Source organism: Canis lupus, chromosome 1, assembly GCF_048164855.1.
Source record: "Canis lupus baileyi chromosome 1, mCanLup2.hap1, whole genome shotgun sequence".
In the NCBI taxonomy this organism is placed as follows: Eukaryota; Metazoa; Chordata; class Mammalia; order Carnivora; family Canidae; genus Canis; species Canis lupus.
The window spans coordinates 40,419,622-40,444,416 of record NC_132838.1 but is presented as its reverse complement, the minus strand read 5'-3'; the positions used below and the strand labels follow the sequence as shown (position 1 = coordinate 40,444,416).

Genomic DNA, 24,795 nt, shown 5'->3' with positions numbered 1-24,795 from the left:
ATTTCTTTCTCTTTCTCTCCTTATCTCTCATCTCCATTTTTTATAGGTAGTACAGATAGATGTTCCTGTTTTCAAGTTGTATAGCTTCTGGTGCAACTCCCGTTTTAGTGAAACAAGTGCCTACCTTTTATGGGGATTGCCAGCTACTACAAAGTCTCTTACATATTCTCCACATGAGTTTCACATTTGCTTAGTATCATGTGTGGTCAGCTTTCAGATCATCTCCCATCTACCCATACTCATGTTTGGGTCAGCAAAGAGAAGGTCTGGCACCCCTATTTTGTTCCTTTAATTCTGAGAATATCCTTTTTCTCTTCCTATCCCTCTATCCTGCTGGACCTTTGGCAGCTCTCTCAAGTGAGATGCCTCTTTCTTTGAAAAGATCAGACTCCATTTGGGACTTAGGATGTGTGTTAGTCTGTGTTAGTCAGGGCCCTCCAAAGAAAAAGAACTAGTGGGATAAACACACACATGCAAAAATATATACATATAAAGAGTTTTATTATAAGGAACGGGTACATGGAATCATAGAGGTTGAGTGTGGCTTCCAAGCTGGACACCCAGGAAAGCCAGTGGTGTAATTCAGCTTGGGTGAATAGGCCTGAGAACTAGGAAGATCAGTGTCCCAGCTCAAGCAGTCAGGCAGGAAGAGCCAAATTCTTCCTTCCTCTGCCATTCTGTTCCATTCAGACCCTCGATGGATTGGGTAATACACACCCATATCAGGGAGAGCAAACTGGTCTACTGAATCCATCGATAGAAATGCAAACTTTATTTGGGAACACCCTCATAAACACACCCAAAAATAATGTGTAGCCAAATATATGGACACTCCATGATCCAGTCAAGTTGACCTATAAAATTACCATCACAGAACAGGATGGCATGTTCCTGGACAGTTCTGAACCTTGTGGTGTTTATTTTTATTTTTTTTTTAATTTTTTAAATTTATTTATGATAGTCACAGAGAGAGAGAGAGAGGCAGAGACACAGGCAGAGGGAGAAGCAGGCTCCATGCACTGGGAGCCTGATGTGGGATTCGATCCCGGGTCTCCAGGATCGTGCCCTGGGCCAAAGGCAGGCGCCAAACCGCTGCGCCACCCAGGGATTCCCCACCTTCTGGCGTTTAAAGGCACTGAAGTACAAGAAAGGCAGAAGGAGGAGGGGTGCGTGGATGGCCCAGTTGTTTACACATCGGACTCTTGATTTTAACTCAGGTCATGATCCCAGGATGGTGAGATTGAGCCAGTCTAGGGCTCTACCCTCAGCAGGGAGTCTGCTTCCCTCCTCTCCCTCTCCCTCTGACCCTCCTCCCACTTACACCCTCTCTCTCTTGCTCCCTAAAATAAATAAATAAATAAACCTTAAAAAATAAAAGGCAGAGGGAATAGGAAATCCTTAGGCCCTAAACTAAAAAATAACTCAGCTCTCAATAAATTAAATCTGCTCTGTTGCTCTCTTCTGAGTGAGCATAGGTTGGTGGTTTCAGAGTACATCTGAATGACTCTTCACTCAACTTATATTTTGCTAAATTTTATACTGAAGTTATAGGTTGGCTTTGACATAGCTGCAAATTTGTCTTCTGAACTATTCTAGGAAGCTAAATTATAGAGCCCTAAAGATAATTGAAACATCTCTCTGAAACTTAGAAAAATCTACATGTGTTTCAATTTCTGAGAAAGAATATATATATATTATGTATATATATACTTACACTACACAAAAACACGTACACACATCCCATTTGGGGTGTACCTGGGGCATGTTCTAGAGACCATTATTGAGATTTGGGATGCCACTAATTATACTCTTCCTCCTCTGAATTCTAACCAATTTGATACGGACACAGGTGACAGATGGAAGGACCTAGAGCACAGCAGAGGTGGGAGGGGGTGTGGGTTCCTTCTCCTCCCCACCTGAATCTGGCTGGCCCCCACAGCCAGAGGCAGTGCAGCTGGAGAACCTCAAACAGGCGATGCCCTTCCTGCTGCCTTACCACAGGGGAAAGGGAACAAGGAGGAGATAGAAACCTCTGTCTGCTTTTTGATGCCAGATTCCACGTCTGCACTGGCTTGCTTCCACAGCCTGGTGGACTCTCCCATCTGTCCTATTTCCCGCCTGTCCTCTTCTTCCAGAGGAGAGCTAGCTGGTAAGGAGGTGGGAAAAAGCCCAAAGCTTCCTCTTTCAGTAAGTCCTGGAGATGGTGGTCACACTGGTGGAGGGGGAGGAAGCTCCTTTTTTTAATGCATTGAAGGGAGTTGAGGGAAGAAAATTGCCTTCCTTCAGGACAGATCATTGAATCTAAGAAGCAAACCTAGTTTTTAATATTTAATGTGAACTACTGGAGAGCTGGCCTCAGTGGTAGAGAGGTATCTTTAAAGCACTCACGGTACAATAGAACAATACCTTAAGTTCTTATTTTACATCTAGACTGAACCATTCTATTTTAAATTGGGAATTTTTTTTTGAACTTAAAAGCCTAGCCAATTTTTTAACACCCCTCCCACCACACACACACATACGCGCACGCACACACACGAACAGGCAGTGATGGGAGGAAATACACAAAAGCATTTCTAGGCAATTACATTAAGATGACGTTTTTTTTCCCCATCCTTTACCTTACCTATTTTTTTTTTTTACCTTACCTATTTTTTTCTAAGATTTCCAAAATATGATTTTTGTATCAAGAGAAAAAGAAAATACACATGCTTAGAGAAAGAGTGCATTCTGGAGGTTCTGAGCATAATTGAACCTAGTACTTGAAAGCAGGAAGAGACAAAGTCAACCCCTCACTGTCCTGGGAGAACCCTGGAGGCAGATGAAAGAGTGGGAAGAGTAGAAAGGTAAAGCCAACAAGATTAAGCAAGAAGAACTCTTGAAACCCAGAGAATGAGGGCCAAGCATGGTCACATGTCCCCACAAGATGCATGGATGTACATTTAAAGGCTGTGAGGAAAATTAAATCAAGTCAGTGATGACAGCTAAATTAGTTCTGATTGTTGACATTTTGGGATGTTTACAAGTTGGGCTTTTATAAGCCCGTGGACTTTCTCAAAATATTCCTACATTCCAATCGCTTGTTTAATCCTTTATTTTTCCTTGTTTCAAGATATCTTTTTACTTGTAAATATACATCAATGATCTTAATTTTTAAAGATGTAATTTTATTGTAAAATGTAGGGACAAGGAATAATTTTGCCCTAGTCTAAACACAATCACTGTTGATATTTTAGGGCAATTTCTTCAGTCAAGGGCATTAGCACAAGGCCACAGCCACATGCCTTATGTGATGATGGCCAGGTAAAAAAAAGAAAGCACAGAAGTTTAGAGATGAAGGCCAGATCAGGCAAAGCAGCCTTTCTTCTGAGTAGAAGCTGCTGCTGATTCTTCTGTCTTCAATTTAATATAATATTAATGGCAAAGGGATAATTTTCTTGGTTGATTTTCTATGGCTGTTCCTATGGACAGGAACATAGTGTAGTGGGGAGATAATGAGATTGTGCTAGAGTCCCAGCTCTACTGTTTATGACTGTCACCTTGAGAAGGTTCCTAAACACTCAAGAGTCTTGCTTTTCTCCTCTATAAGATTAATAATGCTCACTTCCTATGGCAACCGAGAGAACTAAATATGACAACACACTAAAATACTAGGCACATAGTACTTCCATATATTTTTTTAAAGATTCTAAAATAAATTTAGTATTGCTGGTAAAATTTTACCCATTCATCTTTCCACTTTAACTTCTTATGCTTAATCACAGCATTTTAAATCAGTATACTTGTATTTGATACCTAAAGAAAGAATTGCTGTTCTTAACGTGGTTTAGCTGCCTTTCACTAAATTACATATTTTGGGTCATGGAAAACCCCCATTTGAAATCTTGATCTATGCAAATACAACTCCAGACATCTGGATTAGTAACTATAGGTGTCAGAAAATAGGGACCATTATGCTAAGTTTCAGCTGTTCCTCTACTTCAAGAAAAGGATACAGAGTATCGCTGTATTATAATTTGAGGATGATTTTTTTCCTAGAATGTCAACAAAAATGAAGGTCCTCTTCATTGCAGATTGAAAAAAAATTGCCTATGCTCTAATTTATACATATCTCTCCCTTTTAAACATACATCAAAATTGAGTGATGAATAAAGAGCATTAATAAACCATTTAGAAAATAAAGTCACTAAGTGAAATTTTATTTTCATCTTGGAGAGCTCACTTTATAAACTCATTCCAAGGGAAAAACTCAAATATGAAGAAATCAGATGTCAGTTGTGAAATCAATTATTTAGGTGTGGTGGGGCAATAAAGCTTTCAGGAGCTCTGCTAGCTCGACTCTCTCCAAATTATCCAAAACCATTAGGAAGACTCACTCTTTGTCATCATTTTATTTATTCCTTAATTTTTAATTTTCCGAATTGCCTAAGATCAAGTAAAGTCCCAGTGGTCCTCAAAAACCAACCAGCACAGGGTGCCTGGCTGGCTCTGTCAGGAGAGCAAACGACTCTTGACCTCAGGGTTGTGAGTTCAAGCCCTAAGTTGGGCTTGGAGCCTACTTAAAAAAATAAAATAAAATAAATTTAGCCAGTACAGTATGGCCAAATTAAAATTGTGATGAAAATTCTGAGAAGTGAACCATCATGACCTATAACATACATCCCTTATATATCATACACAAACCTGAATGTTTCACAAATCCCAGGGGTTACAGTGCTAGTACTTATTCAAAAGAGAAAAAATTTCAAAGTTCTCCTTTCCAGGAAACATCATAACCCCTACATGAGTTGATGGGAAAGGCCATTCAGCAGTTTTACAAAAAGAGGCAGGATCCTTGTACAGCTGAGTCAGTAGCAGGGTGATAACCAGGTTGGATGCCAGCACTTGACAGGTGACATGCATCTCTGGCCCCAGCTTTTTGCAGTCATGTCTCTACACCAATGCCTATTGTCAGCACATAAAAAGTGTCTTGGTGTCCGCGGTTTGCTTCTCTAATTCTGAAGACTTCTTTTCTTTTTTATTGATAATTATAGTTTAATTTTATCAGAGTGGAAAAGCATGTAATAAGAAAATTATTCACCTTTAGAATATTCTTTCTACCATGAAATATCAAATAAACTATTTTTCAGCTTTATTGAGATATTATTGACATATAGCATATATAGTTTAAGGTGTACAATGTGATACATTGATATGTGTATATATATATATTGCAAAATGATTACCATGGTAAGGTTAGTTACCTCCATCACCTCATGGAATTGCCTGTGTGTGTGGTGATAACATTTAAGATCTGCTCTCGGGCAGCCCCGGTGGTGCAGCGTTTTAGTGCTGCCTGCGGCCTGGGGTGTGATCCTGGAGATCTGGGATCAAGTCCCACATCGGGCTTCCTGCATAGAGCCTGCTTCTCCCTCTGCCTGTGTCTCTGCCTCTCTCTCGCTCTCTCTGAATAAATAAATAAATCTTAAAAAAACAAAAGATCTGCTCTCTTAACATTGTCATTAATATAATACAGTATTGTTAATTATAGTCAAAATGCTATATATTAGATCTCCAAAACTTATTTATCTTATAGCTGGGAGTTCATACACTTTGACCAACATCTCCCCATTTCCCCTACCTCCAAACTGCCATTCTACTCTCTGTTTCTATGATTTTGGCTTTTTTTAGGTTCTGCATGTAAGTGAGAACATATTTGTCTTTCTCTGTCTGATTTATATTACTTAGCATAATGCCCTCAAGATCCATCTATGTTGTGGCAAATAGCAGGATTTCCTTATTTCTTTTTCATGGCTAAATAATATTCCTGAGTGTGTGTGTGTGTGTGTGTGTGTGTGTGTGTGTGATGTTTTCTGTATCTGTTCATCCATCAACAGATGCTTGTGTTGTTTCTATGTCACAGCTATAGTAAATAATGCTGCAGTGAATATTGGAGTTCAGGTACCTCTTCAGTACAATGATTTCATTTTCTGAGGATTTTCTATTATTCTCCCTTAGCCCTCTCCTGTCTGGTCTTCTGGCAGTGTTCAAATCCCTGAGGGAGATGTTAAAATTATCCTTTTCCCCTCAGGGTTCTTTGAGAGCTGAGGCAGTGGAATCTGCAAAAGAGGCCCCAGTGCTGCTATGAATTTTATCTTTAAAGTTTAGAACATTATTTCTAATCATCTCTCCAGGGCCATCCCTATGTCCTTCTGAAGTTGGCAGACACTTGCTTCAATGACCTGAGAGCTGTGCAAGAACATGCAATGGCACTGAATGACCCAATTGTCCGTGATCCTTGAGGTTTTTCTCCAGAGAGCCTCATCTAAAGTATCTTCTGTCGAGCTAATTCATGAGGCAGTGCTCTGAATTCACTAATCCAATTACTTATGATAAATGGTGCCCTAAGGAATAGAGAACAAAGAAGGGGAGGTCTGGAAAGGTCTGAAACATAGCCGGTTACATGAGAAGAAAACCCCTGTAAGCAGGGAAGCAAAAAGAGTGATCTCCCCAATTAGAAATTCCCTGTTTTTCAAAAGCATCTCTACCTCCCATATTACTGGTTTGGCTCACAGGATTATTCACTCAGCGTGGTATTTCAGGACTTCTCTTCCACACATGAGCTAAATTCCTTCAAGCCAGTGACAGTCCCCTGGTTGGCTCCCTCTCTTCTCCTATAATGTAATTCTTTCCTATGAAGATGGATTTGAGTAGAAATTTTATAATGTTGCTGTAATATTTCTCTCTTGCTCTCCTCCTTCACAATCACAGTGACATTTGGGCCATTTTTGTTTTAGCATAATGCATGGTCTTGCCATCCATAATTCCAAGGGCAACTATGAATGAAGTGAACATTAAGTACATTAGTTTTCAATGCTATTAAGGCCATTAAGCATATTAGCATGCCCATTACTTCATTTTCCTACAGATGTTTTAGCAATAGTGCCCACTGTGATCTCCAATCACGAAGAAAGTGTCAAGCCTTCCCAAGCGGAAGTGGCTATGGATATAGACAGGAGGCAGAGTTCACACGGACTGAACTGGATCATTAATGGAAAATTATGCAGGCTGCCAGAGGACACGGGGAAGCAGAAGATACTGTACAATGAAGGAAGACACTAATCTGTGCCCACTTTGCCACCCATCTCGTTATATACAGCTCATTAATTTGAAAGCCAAAAAGAGAGAGAAATTAGGAAGTACCATCTTGAAGTATCTCTCTTCTGCCCTTCAAGTGGCAGTTATAGAAGAAGAAGAGCCTGAAGCTCCAGAAAAATGTAAAAGCTTCTTGATTTCGGTGTGAAAAAAAAAGGGGGTGGGGGGGACCAGAAAACTTTAAAGAAGCCAAAAGGAAAGAAGCTCTGATTTAATCATTTCAGAACAAGCCTTGGAAACATTTAGCATATTTTTTCTAATTAATTAGTTCTAAAGATGGTGCTGCAAATGTTACCTATCTACCTTGTAACAAAAGGAAAAGTCCCCAACCTTGATTTCTGTGAACATTTGTTCTACCTTTACTCAAATGTCTAGTTTACTTATCATAGGAAAACCACCAGGCTCAGTTCCTTTCTGGACGTAATGTACCCAAATGAGGAAGAGGCATTCTGCAGCAGAAGCTGTGCCAATGGAGTGGGGTAGGAATGTTTTAAAACTTTGCAAGTTACTGTTGGAAAAAGTTAAGCCTAATATAAAATTTCAAACTATGGCTTCAGACTTGAAAATCCTGGTTTCTGAGTATTTCATTTGAAAAAGTGAGGATTGCTTATAGCTCTTAAAGACGAGTTCTTAATCATGATGATCTTTGTTGTTTATTTAACAGCCCAATGATGTCATGAGGGAGCAAGACTCTTCCTGGATTTTCACTCTGCCATCCTTAGTATGTTGGCTTTTTCTCATGACTGCTGCTTCATGATCACAATGTGGCTACTAAAGCACTGGGCATCACATCTATGATCCAAACCAAAAAAAGAAAGAAAGAAAAGGGCCTACTAAAAAGAACAGACCCTCTGCACTAAATTGCGAAGTCCTTAGAATAGAGACTACATCTATCTCATCTTTGTAACACCACCCTCCCTGGACAAATCCAATAGGGACACATAGATGCTCAAAAATCATGGATTTAAGAATAAAACCATGTACTATACTTAATCATGCCTGTCACCAACTACTAGTCAACAGATTTTTTTCCTGGGGTCACTCCTTGAATGCCCTATAGTATATCAGTATACTATAGGATATGCCCTCAGTATATCCATCTCACCAGCTCAGGACAAACAGCCACAAAGATGCCACTTATATGCTGCATAGCCTGGAAAACCACAGATCACACAGTGTCACCCTGATGAACAGATATGCTGAGAGGAAACTACCTCCAAGAGCAAATTCTGCCTGTTTAAAAATAAAACTGAAGAATTAACACAATGTGTTGTCAGTTTATTACCACAGCTTAGTGCTCATGGAGATGTTCTTACTATGAAGCACAACCAAAATATCTTTGTTCCTGACTAACAACTTGTTTTATCCTCAGAGTTATAAAATAAATATGACCGATCCAAAGCCAAACTGTGAAAATACTGAAAAGTTATGCTCCCCTTTTCCATTTTTAGGCAGTTAGGTCAAATGGTTTGTACTCCTAAATGGTTTTTGACATATATTGTCAAATTGCCTTCCAGAAAGTTCTAAGCACTGATGAAACTGTCCCTAAACTGAAAATCATTACTTCTGTTTTTAGTGTCCCCACTTCACCAGTATACTAAATTAGGAAGAGTGATCCAGGGATAGGCCTGACTCTAGGTGATAAATACTTATTAATGGGGCTTGTCTGGGTAGTGGTTACTTTTTAGCTTTCTGTACAGTTACTCACCATATCTGTTACCCACCAGCAGCATGAAGTCCTGACTCTAAGAGAATCACTCAAAGGCTGTATTTGTACAGCCTTGCTCAGAAACAGAAAGCCCTGTCTTGCCAGTGTCTTTCTTTTCCCTCCCACAGAGACCAAGCAGATGCTCTCTTTGAATCTTTGAATCTTCTTTGAAGATTCTTTGAAACTTTTCTGACTCCTGCAAAAGCAATGGGTACTGTTGAAATCATTTATTCAGTGAAAATAATGGTGTGTGGACCATCTGTTCTTGCGGTCTAATCCTTCTGAATGTTCCTGGTCCCTGAATGTTACATCAATTCAGTGAAACTTTAATGTCCTTCCATTAAATTCCTCTTTTTTCTTAAGATATCCAGAATGAGTTCCTACTGTTTGCACACATGGATTTCTTTTTTCAAATTCATGACCACAAATCTCCAATGTCCACTTCCCTAGAGGAGCCGCCATGCAATCTCAGGTCAGTGCAAAGGTATAAAGTTCAATCCACTTTGCCCCAGTTTGAGACAACTCCGCAGGGCCACCTTAGCTCTAGAATCACCTGCAGAATAGGAGAAGCTCTTTATCAACTGCATCACAGTTCAACTTTCCTTTCTGCCAAAATCCTATTTATTTCTAAGAGATGCCCTAACACACCTACTATGAGCAAACCTCTTATCAGAGTCTGCTTTCTGAGGAACCTGACCAGCAACAGTTAATGTTGGAAGTGGTCCAAGAGAACAGATTCTAAAATGAGACTGTGGAGCTGGATCACCTGCTGGCAGCTGGCAATGCAGATCCCATCACTGGTGGTAGTTACTGGTAGATCCTGGCATGCACTAGCATGCAACTGTTAACATTTCTACTGAGATGAACTGAGATGTTAGACTGTTGGAAGGAAATGTGCTGGAAGCTGAAATGCTGGAAGCATTTGGAAGATGGAGGCAAATGGGATAAGGAAGAAGAGGGCTATTACAAGAGACAATCAGTGATTTGGAAAGACAATGAAAGGCTGGGAGTAAGTTCATCAACAACTAAAGGCTACCTGGGAGAGCCAGAGGGGAGGGCCTTCTTTGCTGCAAAGGAGGTTGAATTCTCAACTTCAACAAGTCTGTTACTCTAAGGTCAGCATCCTCCTTGGAAAGGAATGGGACCCTGAGAAATGGATTGGGACATCAGGGCCACACTTGAACATCCTGAATCTCTAGATTCTCCTAACCCCTTTGGGTCTCCAGAAATGGCCCGTTTTATCTCTTAAGGTTAGCACTTCTCTCTTGCTTTAGGATAATGCAGCACTGACTCCTCCACAAGATAAATGTGCCTCTCTTAGTAATATCAACTTAAGGAAGACCCAGAAAGGGCCAGAAAATTGAAAGGAAAGGAAAATTTTCCAAGTTTTTATATGAGTAAAGCATTTCCCTGATAGCAAATATCTGTATCCTCCTTTAAAAAAAATTACAAGCACTGGGTGTTATTCTGTATGTTGGCAAATTGAACACCAATAAAAAATAAATTTATTATTAAAAAAAATTACAAGAAACCAAACTATAGACCAATATATTTCATGATCATAATGTAAAAACTCTTAACATTATAACAAAATGAATCCAACAAAATATGAAAAGAATAATATTACATGATCTGAGGTTTGTTTCAGAAATGCTGAGCAAAATAAATCAAACAGAGGGGATCCTGGGGTGACTCAGAGGTTTGGTACCTGCCTTCAGCTCAAGCTGTGATCCTGGAGACCCAGGATCGAGTCCCACATCAGGCTCCCACATGGAGCCTTCTCCCTCTGCCTGTGTCTCTACCTCTATCTTTCTCTCTCTTTCTCTGTGTCTTTCATGATCTTTAAAAAAAAATAAACAGAGAAACACAATTATCATATGGTTTCACTCATATGTGGAATATAAGAAACAGCACAGAGGATCATAGGGTAAGGGAGGAAAACTGAATAGGAAGTAATCAGAAAGGGAGACAAACCATGAGAGACTCTTAACTCTAGAAAACAAACTGAGAGTCACTGGAGGGGAGATGAGTGGGGGGATGCAGGTAATTGGGTTATGGGCATTGAGGAGGGCACATGATGTGATGAGTACTGGGTGTTGTATATAAGTGATGATTGTTGAGCTCTACATCTGAAACTAATGATGTACTATATGCTGGCTAATTGAATTTAAATTTAAAAAAAAAGAAATGCAAGGTCAGTTTTTAACATTCAAAAATCAGTCAATGTTGGCAATCTACTGAATGGGAGAAGATATTTGCAAATGATATATCTAATAAGGGGTTAATATTCACAATATATAAAGAACTTATATAACTCAACACCCCCCCCAAAAAAAAACCCCAAATAATCTGATAAAAAATGAGCAGAGGTACTGAATAGACATTTTCCAGAGAAGACATACAAATGGCCAGTAGACACATGAAAAGATACTCAACATCACTTATCATCAGGGAAATACAAATCAAACCCACAATGAGATATCACCTCATGCCTGTCAGAATGGCTAGAATCAAAAAGACAAGAAATACCAAATGTTGGTGAGGATGTGGAGGAAAAGGAACACTTGTGCACTGTTGGTAGCAATGTAAATTGGTGCAACCACTGTGGAAAATAGTATGGAAGTTCCTTGAACAATTAAAAATAGAAATACCATATTATCTACTTATTCCACTACTGGGTATATACTGAAAGAAAATGAAAACACCAATTCAAAAAAACATATGAACCTCTATGTTTGTTGCAGTACTATTGCTATTGTAAAACAGCCAAGACGTGAAAGCAACCCAAGTGTCCATTGATAGATGAATGGATAGAGATGCAAGATATATATAATATATAATGGAGTATTACTCAGCCATAAAAAATAACAAGATCTTGCCATCTGTGACAACATAGATAGACCTAGCGGGTATTATGTAAAGTGAAATAAGTCAGAAACAGAAAGACAAATACCATATGATTTCACTTATATGTAGAATCTAAAAAACAAAACAAGCAAACAAACACACACAAAAAAACAAAAAGCAGAAATAGGCCTACAAATATAGAGAACAAACTGGTGGTTGTATAGGGGGATGAGTAAAATGGCTGGAGGGGAGTGGGGTATATAGGCTTCTAGTTATGGGATAAATCATGAGGATAAATGGTACAACACAGGGAATATAGTCAATGGTATTGTAATTACATTTATGGGGACAGATGGTGGCTACACTTGTGGTGAGCACAGCATAATGTATAGACCTGTGAAATCACTATGTTGTACACTTGAAACTAATATAACAGTGTGTGTCATTTTGTGTCAACTATACTTCAGTTAAAAAAAATCAGTGTTAATCACCATACTAACATACTAAAAAAGAAAAATATGATTATCTTGATAGACATATAAAGACCATTTAACAGTATTCAACATCTATTCATCATACAAACTCTCAAAAAAACTAAGAAGGGAATTTCATCATCCTGATAAAGAGCATCTACAAAACACCTTCAGACTTGGTAGTAGTGAAAAATAAACAGCTTTACCCTTAAGATCAGGAGCAAGGTAAGGATATCTGTTCTCACTGTTTCTATAAGACATTGTATTTTAGGTCCCATCCATTGTGAAAAGGCAACAAAAATAAATAAATAAATGGCATCCAGATTAAAAAGGAAGGGGCAAACTATCTTTATCCACAGATATGGTCCTTATGTAGAAAATCCAACAGAAGATACAAAAAAGCTATTAGAACAAATAAGAATTAGCAAAGCTGCAAAATAAAGATCACTATACAAAAATTTAAACTATATTCCCATATAGTAGCAATGAGCAATTTAAAGTAGCAATTGAAATTTTTTAAAAAATCATTTACAAAATACTGAGGGATAAATTTAACAAAAGATGTGTAAGATACCCAGATGCCGGAATCTATAAAACATTGCTGAGAGAAACAAATTAATTCATAAATAAATGGAGAGATATGTCATACACTTGTTTTAGAAGACTCAATATTGTTGTCAATTCTACACAAATTGATCCATAGGTTTAACACATTTTAGTCAAAATTCCAATAGACTTTTTGTAGAAATTGGCAAGCTGATTCAAGATGTGTATAGAAAGATGAAACCTAGAATAGCCATATTTTTTTTTGCAAAAGAAGAACAAAATTGGACTATTTAATTGCCTGATTTAGAGTTCTTAAAAAGCTAAGATTATTAATACAGTGTGGTACAGGTGTAAATATAGACATATGGATCAATCATATCAGTGGAATGAAAGTCCATAAATAGATCCAACCATATATGGATAATTGGTTTTAGTATATTCACAGAGTTGTGCAATGATTCTAGGCTTAGAATATACTTTTCACCCCCGACAGAAATCTTATACACATTATCAGCCACTCCCCATCTCCCCTTTTCCCTTAAGCCCTGACAACTAATAAGTTACTTTTGTTTCTATGGATTTGATTGTTCTTGACATTTCATATAAGTGGAATCAAACAATTTCTGACTTTCTGTGTCTGACTTCTTTGACTTAGCATAATGTTTTTAAGATTCATCCTTTTTGTAGTATGGATCAGTAGTTTACTGCTTTTTATTGCTAAGTAATATTCCATTGTATGGATATGTCATATTTTATTTATTCATTCAGCAGTTGATGGACTTTTGGATTACTTCAACATTTTGGCTATCATTAATAATGATGATATAACCACTTGTGTACAAATTTATATGTAGACACATGTCTCACTTTCTTGGAGATACATACCTAGGAATGGAATTGATGGATCATATGTTAACTCTATGCTGGAAATTCTGAGGAAATGTCAATTATTTTCCAAAGTGGCTGCACACTCTTACATTCACAACAGAAATTACCGAGGATCCCAATTTCTCTACATCCTCACCAACACACCTTAATGACTGTCTTTTTTTATTATAGTCACTCTAGTGGGTGTGGAATGGCATCTAATTGTGGTTTTGATTTGCATTACACTGCTGACTAGAGATACTGAGCATCTTTTCTTGTGCTTATTGACCACTTAAAAAAAATCTATGTTTCTGTGCCTATTGAGGTGAACATGTGGCTTTGTCTTTTATTATATGAATGGATAATTTGATTTCATATATTAGATTACTCTTGCATTCCTGGGAGAAATCCCTCTTTGTACTGATGCATAACTCTTTTTATACATTGCTGGATTCTATTTGATAATATTTTGCTGAGGATTTTTGCCTCCACACTAATAAGGAATAATCTGTAGATTTTCTTTTTCTGGTTTTGGTATCAGGGTACTACTGGCCTCATAGAATGATTTGGAAAGTATTTCCTCCTTTTTTATTTTTTGGAAGGGTTTGTGAAGGACTGGTATACATTCTTTAAATTTTTGGAAGAATTCATCAGTGAAGCTATCTGGGACTGAGCTTTTCTTTGTGGGAAGGTTTTAAATTACTAAATCAATTTCTTCTTAGAAATCTATTCAGATTATCAGGTTTTTCTGGAGTCAGTTTCAGTAGTTTGTGTTTCTAGCAGTTTAGTCATTTCATCCAAGTTATTTAATTTGTTGCCATTCACTTCCTAAGGCTTGTCTCTCTCTTTGGGCAGAAACTGGATCACTGCACAGGAGCTGGGGTACAGATAATGGCCTCCTTAACAGTCAGTGACATCCTTGCTCTATTAATGGTTGCTGAAGGGGGCAGGTGCTAATCTCTGGCCTTCTTGGCTAGAGAGGAGGCCCCAGTGCCCCAGATTGCTGGTTCTAAAATAGTGTTCCTACCCTATGAATACAGTCAAGAAAGAGAGCCTCAGTCTCTTGGGCCATGTATAATAGGAATACAGCTTCTGCAGCACAGGGCTTGTGGAGAGAAACATGAGCAGCCTGCCCCTCCCAGGGTGAAGTTGCAGCCATATTCTAGGACATGGTGGGGACTGAGAGTCCCCATATCATTCTTGGCTGCAGCTGCCTGCAGTAGAGCATACAGGGCACTGTTTCCATAAGATGCAACTTGAAGGTGGGGAGAACAGAAGTAAGGCATGGCTCAGATGCCACAGACTCTTGCTCTTACCAAATTTGGTGGATTTCCTTAAATGAGTATTTCTTCATTTGCTGTGTACCCTTAGGATAGTTCTCAGGAACTAAATGGTTGAGTTTTGTTTTTTTTTTAATTTTTTTTTTATTTATGTATGGTAGTCACACAGAGAGAGAGAGAGGCAGAGACATAGGCAGAGGGAGAAGCAGGCTCCATGCACCGGGAGCCCGACGTGGGATTCGATCCCGGGTCTCCAGGATCGCGCCCTGGGCCAAAGGCAGGCGCTAAACCGCTGCGCCACCCAGGGTTCCCTGGTTGAGTTTTTAAAAACAATTTTCTTCAGTAAAATGATTCTTATAGTGGGGAAAGGGACTACCCACTTCTCACTTCTTCATTCTGGAAGTCTGTTGCCCATCATCCTCCCTCCCTACACAGTCAATTGATTTGATTTTTGGACAAAGGTACTGAAGAAATTTAATGGGGAGAGAGAAGGCAAGGACAGTCTTTCAACAAATAATACTGGAACAACTGGCTATCCCTACTCACAAAATATTACCCTTTTCCCTTATTTCATACCATACACAAAAATTAATTCAAAATTATTGTACACCTAAAAGTAACAGCTAAAACTATACAACTTTTAGAAGAAAACATTAGAAAAAAAATCTTGGTAACTTCGGATTAGGAAAAGTTTTTTAATCAGAACACTAGAAAGACAAATTATTAAAAGAAAAAAGATAAATTGGATTTCAAAAAATTTAATAATTCTCAGTCTTCAAAAGACATTTAAGGATTGAAAAGCCAAACATAGACTGGGAGAATACAATGTCCTTGAGATACCTCTTCTGAGTTTAGCACATTCCTTGCAACTAGGACTTATGGCATAATAATTCTTTAATACAGACTTATCATACACCAAACATGTTAATGAAACATTTGCATTGCTTCTTTTAAAACATACAAATAGGACCAGCCTTGAATGTAGGAGAGGAGACAGCTGCCTCTGGAGAGATTTCAGGACACCCAGGAAAATGTCCTTGATTAAAGAACTTTGTCTCCCACTGGATACTGCTTTTGTGTCTTGTATTCTATTTTTCTTTTTAATTGCCTGAATTTTCCACTCTACTATTGTGAGATAAATCATTTTTGTATTATTGAGCAATTAACTTATATTCTATTTATAGCTCTCAGACAAAATGCTAAGCAATTACTCTCTCAGAACTTCCCCATTTGCAAATAACTTAAGTTGATTTACAAAGGGTTCAGAACTAATTCAACCATTTGATTCGTACTGATGCTGGCAGAAAGCAAAAAAGAGAGTCATTGGACTTAAGTCTTCAGCTCTGTTGCACACACATACATATCATTTCACCTTGATTTCTGCAGGCCGTCCTCTCAGGCTGATTGGCTTGGCTTCTCTTTCTAGAGACAGTCTCGGTATTTGTAGTAATGAGTAAATATTAATCTATAAAACCTGGGGATCTGATGACACAGAAATGATAAATATAGACAAAAATCATAAGAACTAGAAGGGGATTTAGAGATCATTTATTTCAGTTCCCTGATTTTGTAGCTGAGAAAATCCAAGTTTAGTAAAATTAAGAGATTCTTCTAAGGTTTTACAATTAGTTAATGACAGAACTAGACATTGACCCCAAGACCTGGCTTCTCCCTCCAGCACCATTTCCTATTATGCCCTCAATATGTATGTAAGTTCATACACATGCTTGTTATAAGTTGTCTCTGCTAGCCTCCAAAACTGGGTTTCAAAACAACATTTCAAAACATTTTTTTTTTAAACAACATAGTTTTTTAAAGACTAAATATAAGTCAGGAATAATCCAAGTGTTAGTCTTTAAAGATATTCAAATAACTAAGTTATGACTTCTGCCAGCTTCAAAAAGAGGAAATGTGATATTTAAAATGGCATACTGAAACATCATCCATTTCCTAAATTTTATTTCAATTTGCAGTAAATATTTTTAAACCCCTATGTGTAGTTCCTGTATGATGTAGTTCTGAGTCTAAACTAACAGCTGAAAATGAAAATACTAGGTGGTAGAAGTAGTGCCAAAATCAGGGTCATTTATAGAAAACACCCTAAAGCATTCTGAGGGGACACAGTCAAGGATTATCGACCTAAACGTTAAACCTGTTTGGTCTGTGGGCTCATACTGACACAAATTATGTTCCTCCTCTTCTGCCAAGTTGATCTAACCTTCAGATAGTCTGCATCATTCTTGAGAACAGGTGTTTATTAGGATGTAAAAGGTTCCTCTCAAGTCCTGCCCTCTGGGGTGTTTCTCATCACATGTGGAAATAAGTATTCACACTTTAGAGTAACTATTATCTGTGACACACACATCCCGCCCTATTGATCATATTTACTGACTAGTTCCATACTTATTTATGTTCCTGTCTTAGTAGATCATAAGATGACCATTTTCGGGAGTTTGAGCCCATTACAGGACCCAGGGCAGTACTCTGCATGCCATATGTGGCCCAGAAATACTTGTTGAATAAATAAGTAAGTGCATAACTGCCTAAGATTAAAAATCACATCTGTTACAAACTGGTTGCATAAGAAAATACAATATATTTCATGTGTTTAAGAATTTAAAAGTTTACTATGAAAGGAAATGCCATTTCTTATAAATGTGTATGAATGCCATTAATCTTGGTAATTACACTTTTCTTTCCTGTTGGTGGATTTATGCTATTTTTGGATCTTGGCGTGCATTAGTGAGTATAAGTTACACTGAAGATGCCTAAAATAGTGATGTACCTATTGTGGCAAGAGAGATTTAGAATAGTCCAAGCTTGTTAATTAACAGGTAAAGCAATCAAGGCTTGGAAAATTATTATGTGGTCAAAGTAAAAGCAAAGTAATGGCAGGCACCTATATTTGCTATAGATATCAAATAGGGTTGTTTTTTACATATTTGTGAACTGAAAAAAATGCATGCACTAGCACATGCCTCAGTTTTTCAGCTTCTATGTGGAAATTAACTATTAGGAAAGAATCCAAATTGCAATTGGAGTAAAGATCCCACAGAAACATGCCATTTGCTTTGCTAAACTTTGTGAACAATGTCCTAATATTAAAGAGAGCTAAATATTGAAGTGGATTATTGGGATGGGGAGGAAGAACACAAAGGAGAAGACCAAGTATTCTAACTTCTCATGATGCTGTAGATTTTTTTTTAGGTAAAAAAAATGAAAGTGTGGACAGGCTGTCATTATTAGCCCTGCTAATTGTTTTATTTTTTTAACTTATCACTTGGGGAAAAAGTGAGTCTCAAAGAATTAAAGAAACTTTGAATGACTGAAGAATCTCACCTTAAGGGCTAGTGGCTCTTTTATTTCCAGTTGATCTATTCATTTGTACACCACTGCTTTTCCCTGTGCTTCCCTCCTTGGGATGCTTAACGAAAACTATTCATTCAAGTCCAACTCGAATGTTCTTTCCCTTGAGGAATTTAATCCTCCATGTTAGAAGTACCCACTCCCTTCATTGAATGTTCACAGATTTCTTCCTCTCATAGAGCCTGAGTACCCCAACATGATAGAACCCTCACCAGCAACTAGCTCTCTAAGCTTGGTCATTGTCCTGGATGTAAGTCCTGACTCTGGGCTTCCTCTCTCATGACCATTGTTCTCAATTTCTTTCAATCTTCTTCTTTTCCTCCTTCCCAAATCTTTGTACTGGATACTCTGGACGTTATCTGCAGTAGCTTTGAAGATATTTTGATCATGAACCAAAAAGTAAATCCTTTTCTTTTTCACAACTCAGAAAACACATGGAATATGTATACATTTTATAAAACAATATGGATTGCATTCTAGTATCTTCCATTGTCCTTTAAAAAAAACTCACTATAGGATAATTGTATATCCACATGCAAAAAAATGAAGTTATATCCTTACCTCATACCATACACAACATTTAAGTCAAAATGAATATAAATATAACATATATAAATTATATAAATATATTTAATATTATAATATATTATATATTTGATAATATTTGATAATAAATAACAAATATAAATATATAAATAATATGACATAAATAGAACATAAATATAAAACTTCTTGAATAAAATGTAAGAGAAAATCTTTGTGACTTTGGGTTTGACAGCATTCTTAGATAAAATACTAAAAGAAAAATCCATAAAAGAAAAAAATAATAAACTGTGTTTTATCAAAAACTTATGTGCTTCAAAAGACACCATTAAGAAAATGCAAAGACAAGTTACAGGCTGGAAGAAAACATTTGCTAAGAACATATTTGCTAATCTCATACCTGATAAAGGAATATATCAAGTACCCTCATAATTCAATAATAAGATAACCCAATTACAAAATGCACAAAAGATTTGAAGATATATGAATTGTCAGTAAGCATAGGAAGATGTGTTCAACCACATTAGGAAAATTTGAACCACAATGAGATATCACTATAACAGTTATAATCAAAAGACTAACACTACTGACGAGAGAGTATGGAGCAACTGAAACACCTGTACATTGCTGTTGGTATATAAAGTGGAAGAACCACTTTGAAAAATAATTTAGCCATTTCTAAAAAGTTAAACATAAATTTTTCAAATGATACAGCTGTTCCATTCCTAAGGATATATCCAAGGGAAATGAAAACCTATGTCAATCCAAAAATACACATTTATAGCAGCATTATTTATATTAGCCCCAAATTAGAAACAGTCCAAATGTCTATCAGCTAGTGAATGGAGACCACAATGTACTTTATCCATATAATGGCCTCTTCATAATAAAAAGAAACTATTGGTACATGCTCAAGGTAGATGAACCTCAAAAACACCATGCTAAGTAGAAGGATCTAGACACAAAAGACTCTATGTTGTATGATTCCATTTCTATGAAATGTCTAGAAAACACAAATATAAGGAGACAGAAAGAAGATCAAGGGTTTCCGAGGACTGACGATGGAAGCAAAGATGAATTACAAGTGGCACAGTAAAACTTTGTGAGCTGTTGGAAATGTTCTAACATTGGATTATTGTGATGGCTTTATAACCATAAATTTGCTAAAATTCTCTTAATTATATACTTACAATAGGTGAATGCTATGGTGTGTAAATTATACTTCAACAAAGCTGCTTTAAAAATTAAATAATGCTGGACAAAACCTGCTAATGTGATATTTTGGCCCACTAATGAGTCATGATCCATTGTGGAAAACATTGCCTTAGTGAATAAGAAGCAAACACTGATAGATCCTTAAACTTCTCACTGAAAAATCTCCTCCACTTCTTGCGCTAACTGGAACCAGGCCATCAGTTTTCTTTCCTAATGTTATATCTAGCTCTCCCTTAAATATGGGCTCACCCTTTTTTCCTGTGGAGTTCCTGTCATAGGGTTTTTCCCTCCTCTACTCCTTCCTCACATCGGATTAATGGTCAAGTTCTCCAGTGTTACTTCCTCAAACCTCACATCTCTCCATTTCTACTCCCTCTGCCTTAGTTCAGGCCACATCATCTCTTGACTATTGATTATTGACAAAACTTCCATTGGTTGCTTGGACTCTAATCTTGTCTTTTCTAAAGCACAATCTTGTGTTAGTATCTATTTAAACATTGCAATGGTTTCCAGTGCCCTCAGGGTGAAGTCTGAACTATATGCCTGTTTCCCCTAAAAAGCGAACACTTCTCTAGGATAGAGCTTTAAGTATTCATACTCATTTGTCTTCCATAGTCCCTAGCACAATGGACTCCACACTGTTGTAATCTGATATGCATTTGTGAGTGAATGAATGGGAAATAGCTTTTCAAAGAACTGTATTAGGACCCAAGAGTTTCTGGTTCCCCAGGAAGTTCTTGGCTTTGGTTTCACCAGCAGAGCAAACAAGAGGCTCCTGGTAACAGTATGCAAACTCACCAAATGTTCTACATTCCTGAAATCTGCCTGGGGACTCATCATTCAGACACTGTTTTGACTCAGGAGAGTTGATTAGCTTGGTTCTGGACTCCAGTCAGCAGCTTCTTCTTGCCAGGCACTCCTAGAATCTTCCAAAGAGGAAGAAGAACACATTTGACATTTATATTGAACATAGAGATTTGAAAGATACTATGCACATGTGTGGTAATAGTTTATATCCCAAATGTCTCCAGAAAGGCTTAGTTCAGGTCATTATTGAGCTTGGCAAAGTGACAGATCTGCTCTACAGGAAGTAGTACAGGAAAACATCTCATTGTCCTTTCCTGTCTGCCAACATGAAAACAAAGTCTGTCCAAGTGCACCTTCTTGGTTCCCTGCTAAAACAGAACTGGACACCTTCAGGAATTACTTGGCCGCCTATGTCTAAAAAAGCTGTTGTTTTCACTTGATTCTAAAAGTTCTGCTGTGTTTTTCAGAAGAAGAGTTGGATAATTATTTTTCACCCAAAGCTCTCCTGAAAAGAAAAATCACCTTTGCATTCAGCCAAATTAAGGCGGCTTTCTATTATGAAAGACTAGAATTATTATAAAGGACTTTACATGTAGCCATTTTGACACTTACCTTGGTCTTCAAACTTTAATTAGATCATGTTCTTTTCTTCAGAAAGATAAAACATAAAACAAAAGAGCAAGAATTCATAGAGCAAAAATCCCTGAACTGACTTCTCAGAAGGGACCATTTTTAAATATTAAATCACCTTTGGGACTATATTTTTAAATGTTTTAGGATATTTTTACAATTATATTTCCCTACACCCTCTGTTCTTGCCATCTCTTTGTATTATGCTTATGCTTTTGCTTTATTCTAGAAGACCATTCTCTCTCTGTTCTGGCCAAGCCTTCTCTTCTTCCAGTGCAGTTTAAAGGCTATTTCCTCCAGGAGGCCTATCCTGAACTTGAGCCATTATGAATACTTATCTGGAGAACTATTTATTATGGTTTTTAAAAAAAGATTTTATTTATTTACTTGAGATAGAGAGAGAGAGCATGAGCAGGGGGCAGAGGGAGAGAGAGAAGCATACTTCCCTCTGAGCAGGGAGCCTGATGCAGGACTCCATCCCAGGACCCTGAGATCATGACCAAAGGCAGATGCTTAATTAACTTAGCCACCCAGGCCCCCCTATTTATTGCCTTTTAAGCAAAGGTTGCCAGCTGGGGGTAGGTGTCTGGGGAAGGGAAGCACATAAGAATCTGAAGTGTAATTTTAAAAGGATATCATAATATATTTTGAAACAAAAGAAAAAACTATTAATATGGATTTAGAGGTATGAAAAAGAAACAATATTCTCGAGAGAATAGAAGGTAAGCTTTCTTGGACCTACCCCTCTTCTTATCAGAATCTCTAGATCCAATACTTTTTGTTAAATTGAGAAAAACTAACGTGGTGTCTACAGCACCCAGTACACTTAATATGTAATACTCGACATGCATAAAACTCTTCCCAGTTTACAACTGCCTCATGCACAGTTCTCAGTCCTTAGTCTAGCCTCATAGATGTGATAAGAATTATCATTGTATCTTAGGTAAAATAGCTGAGTGTCAGAGAAATGAACCTAAGAAATGACACAAGAGTAGTAAGGGGGAGACCCAGACTAGGATATTTATTTAGTTTGCTTTATTTTGCATGCTATTAAAGGAGATCAGATTGTGCCACCCCCAAAATATGCCACTTTGACAAAAGGATTCTTTTGAATTAAAGTAATTAAGAAAAGAGCAGACACAAATGGAGCTCTCTGTCCTCCCCCTTTCTGCCCCAACACAAAGGGAAATTTGTGAAAGTGCCCCTCCCACCCCACCTCCCCTACCAGGAAGAGAACATGACCATTAGCACTGGAGCAAACAGACTCAAGTCTGCATAACAAACCTTATAAATAACCCTTCTTTTCCATTACTTTCTTCCATATATTTACCTTCCCACAATTTACTGTCCTACAAGTCCACATCCCTTTTCTTTGTCTTGTCACCTCTCCACAATTTGTCATCCCTTGTTAAAACGGTACATAAGCTCTGAGGTCTAACCACTTTGGGGGGATTTTCTTTTCTGTGAGGCTCCCTGTGTGCATAGGATATAAACCTGTTCTGTTCATCCGTCTGTTGTCAGGTTAATTCCCAGTCCCCAGCCTGCGGGAATAACCTAAGAGGGTATAGTAAAAAGTTTTCCTCCCTTACATTACCATCTGGAATTTTTCACATCTGGGATTTCCAAATTTATGGAGTTTTTTTCTCTTAACCTTTGGGTGGTGTCTAGTACAACTGAGTGAGCAGGTGGATGAATGGATGGATGGGTGGATGAGTGAATGGGTGGATGGATGGATGGATGGATTTGCTACAAGAGATATTTAACATGTAATCAAAAGTAGAGGGATAAATATTTTGGCTTCCCTAGTATCTTGTTAATATTCTCTAAGTTAAGAAATCTTAGAAACCCTAAAACTATTTAGATGTTAATCATGATTATTATTTTGATACAGCTGGAAAGATCAAGAGCTAGATTTTGATCAAGGTCGCAAGTCATTGGACATTATCATCCATTATTGTTCAATGAACACTTACTGTTCATTAGAAATTATTCCTCTTCCCAATACACAGATGAGCATACTTATTTGTCCTTTAAACAGACTCCCCAAATGAAAACCAACATGGTCTTTGATAAAGACCTTAAAACAATCAGTAAACTAAGCATTAGTTATTTTTTCATTTAAATATAGAATTCCTTTCTATGAAAGGAAAAAGATGGGACAAAGTAGTTGGACCAGGGATCCCTGGGTGGCGCAGTGGTTTAGTGCCTGCCTTTGGCCCAGGGCACGATCCTGGAGACCCGGGATCGAATCCCACGTCGGGCTGCCGGTGCATGGAGTCTGCTTCTCCCTCTGCCTGTGTCTCTGCCTCTCTCTCTCTCTCTCTGTGTGACTATCATAAAAAAAAAAAAAAAAAAAAAAAAAGTAGTTGGACCAAGAACGTCTGTACACGGTAGAATTATCTATATTTTTGTATGTGAAAATGGCGTCCCTGTGAAAATCTAGCTGGGGCCCCATATGAATTTAGAAACTGTTAATTCATTTGGTATCTTAGCCTCCAGATCACTGTATCACTGAAACTGAAGTATTGCAAGTTAATCAAAGCTGACTTCTCCTTTCTTAGCTGAGACTAAGAAAACTAGGTCCCTTGTCAGCTCTTGCTAATGAAGACAAAATAAACCATGCTTGCTATTAATCACTGGCATATGAACTACACTGCTATGGGAAAAGAGCACGTGGCTCCAAGGTCTCTTCAAATGCATAAGGACACAATACATGTCTGTTGAAAGTCTGGAACCAAGTAAATTTTAAGATTTTTGAAAGTAAAATTTCTAAACAAATTCCTTTTTTCCATACATTTCCAGCTCCATGAAACAATTTAATACTGTATTATCGAAGGCCTACTATGTGCCAGAAGCTTCCAAGAGCATTATTTTATTTTCACTCAGTTATTACAATAACCTCAGGCTTTTGCCACAACACTATACTGTTTCCAACTACCAGTGATTGGCAGAAAAAGTACAGGCATATTTTTAAAAATTAAAAACATTTAGGAGGGCTCTGTAAGTTTTTTTATTATCTTATTTTATGGGTGTGTTCCATAAAGGAGAAATATCAGAACCTCATAATTTTTAAAAGACAAAAATTATCTTTATTAGAACAATTGGTACAAATGGAAATGCTGTTGAAATAAATCCTTTAGCCCCTAAAGGGGATCACATATTTATCAAATTCCCTGCATTTATTTCATGCTAATTATCTTATTTCAGGCTGGATGAATCATAGACATCACATGATAATTATTTTGAACTCAAAAAAATTTATGTAAGTTCCCTAATACACATCTAATTTTTCTCTCTAGATATTTTAAAGATTTAACATTAACGTTTAGAAATGTTTTTCAAATGTCATATTTCAGTACTTTCTTCCCAAAGACTACAT

General features: G+C 37.5%; 1 long non-coding RNA gene across 1 annotated transcript in view; it reads right to left on the bottom strand.

The window, feature by feature from the left end:
- LOC140634022 (uncharacterized) overlaps positions 1-24,795 on the bottom strand; it is a 59,403-nt gene that overhangs the window by 4,686 nt on the left and 29,922 nt on the right. The window contains exon 2 of the long non-coding RNA XR_012031588.1: positions 20,778-20,905. This is a non-coding gene — a long non-coding RNA (uncharacterized lncRNA). The remainder of the gene's footprint in view (positions 1-20,777; positions 20,906-24,795) is intronic.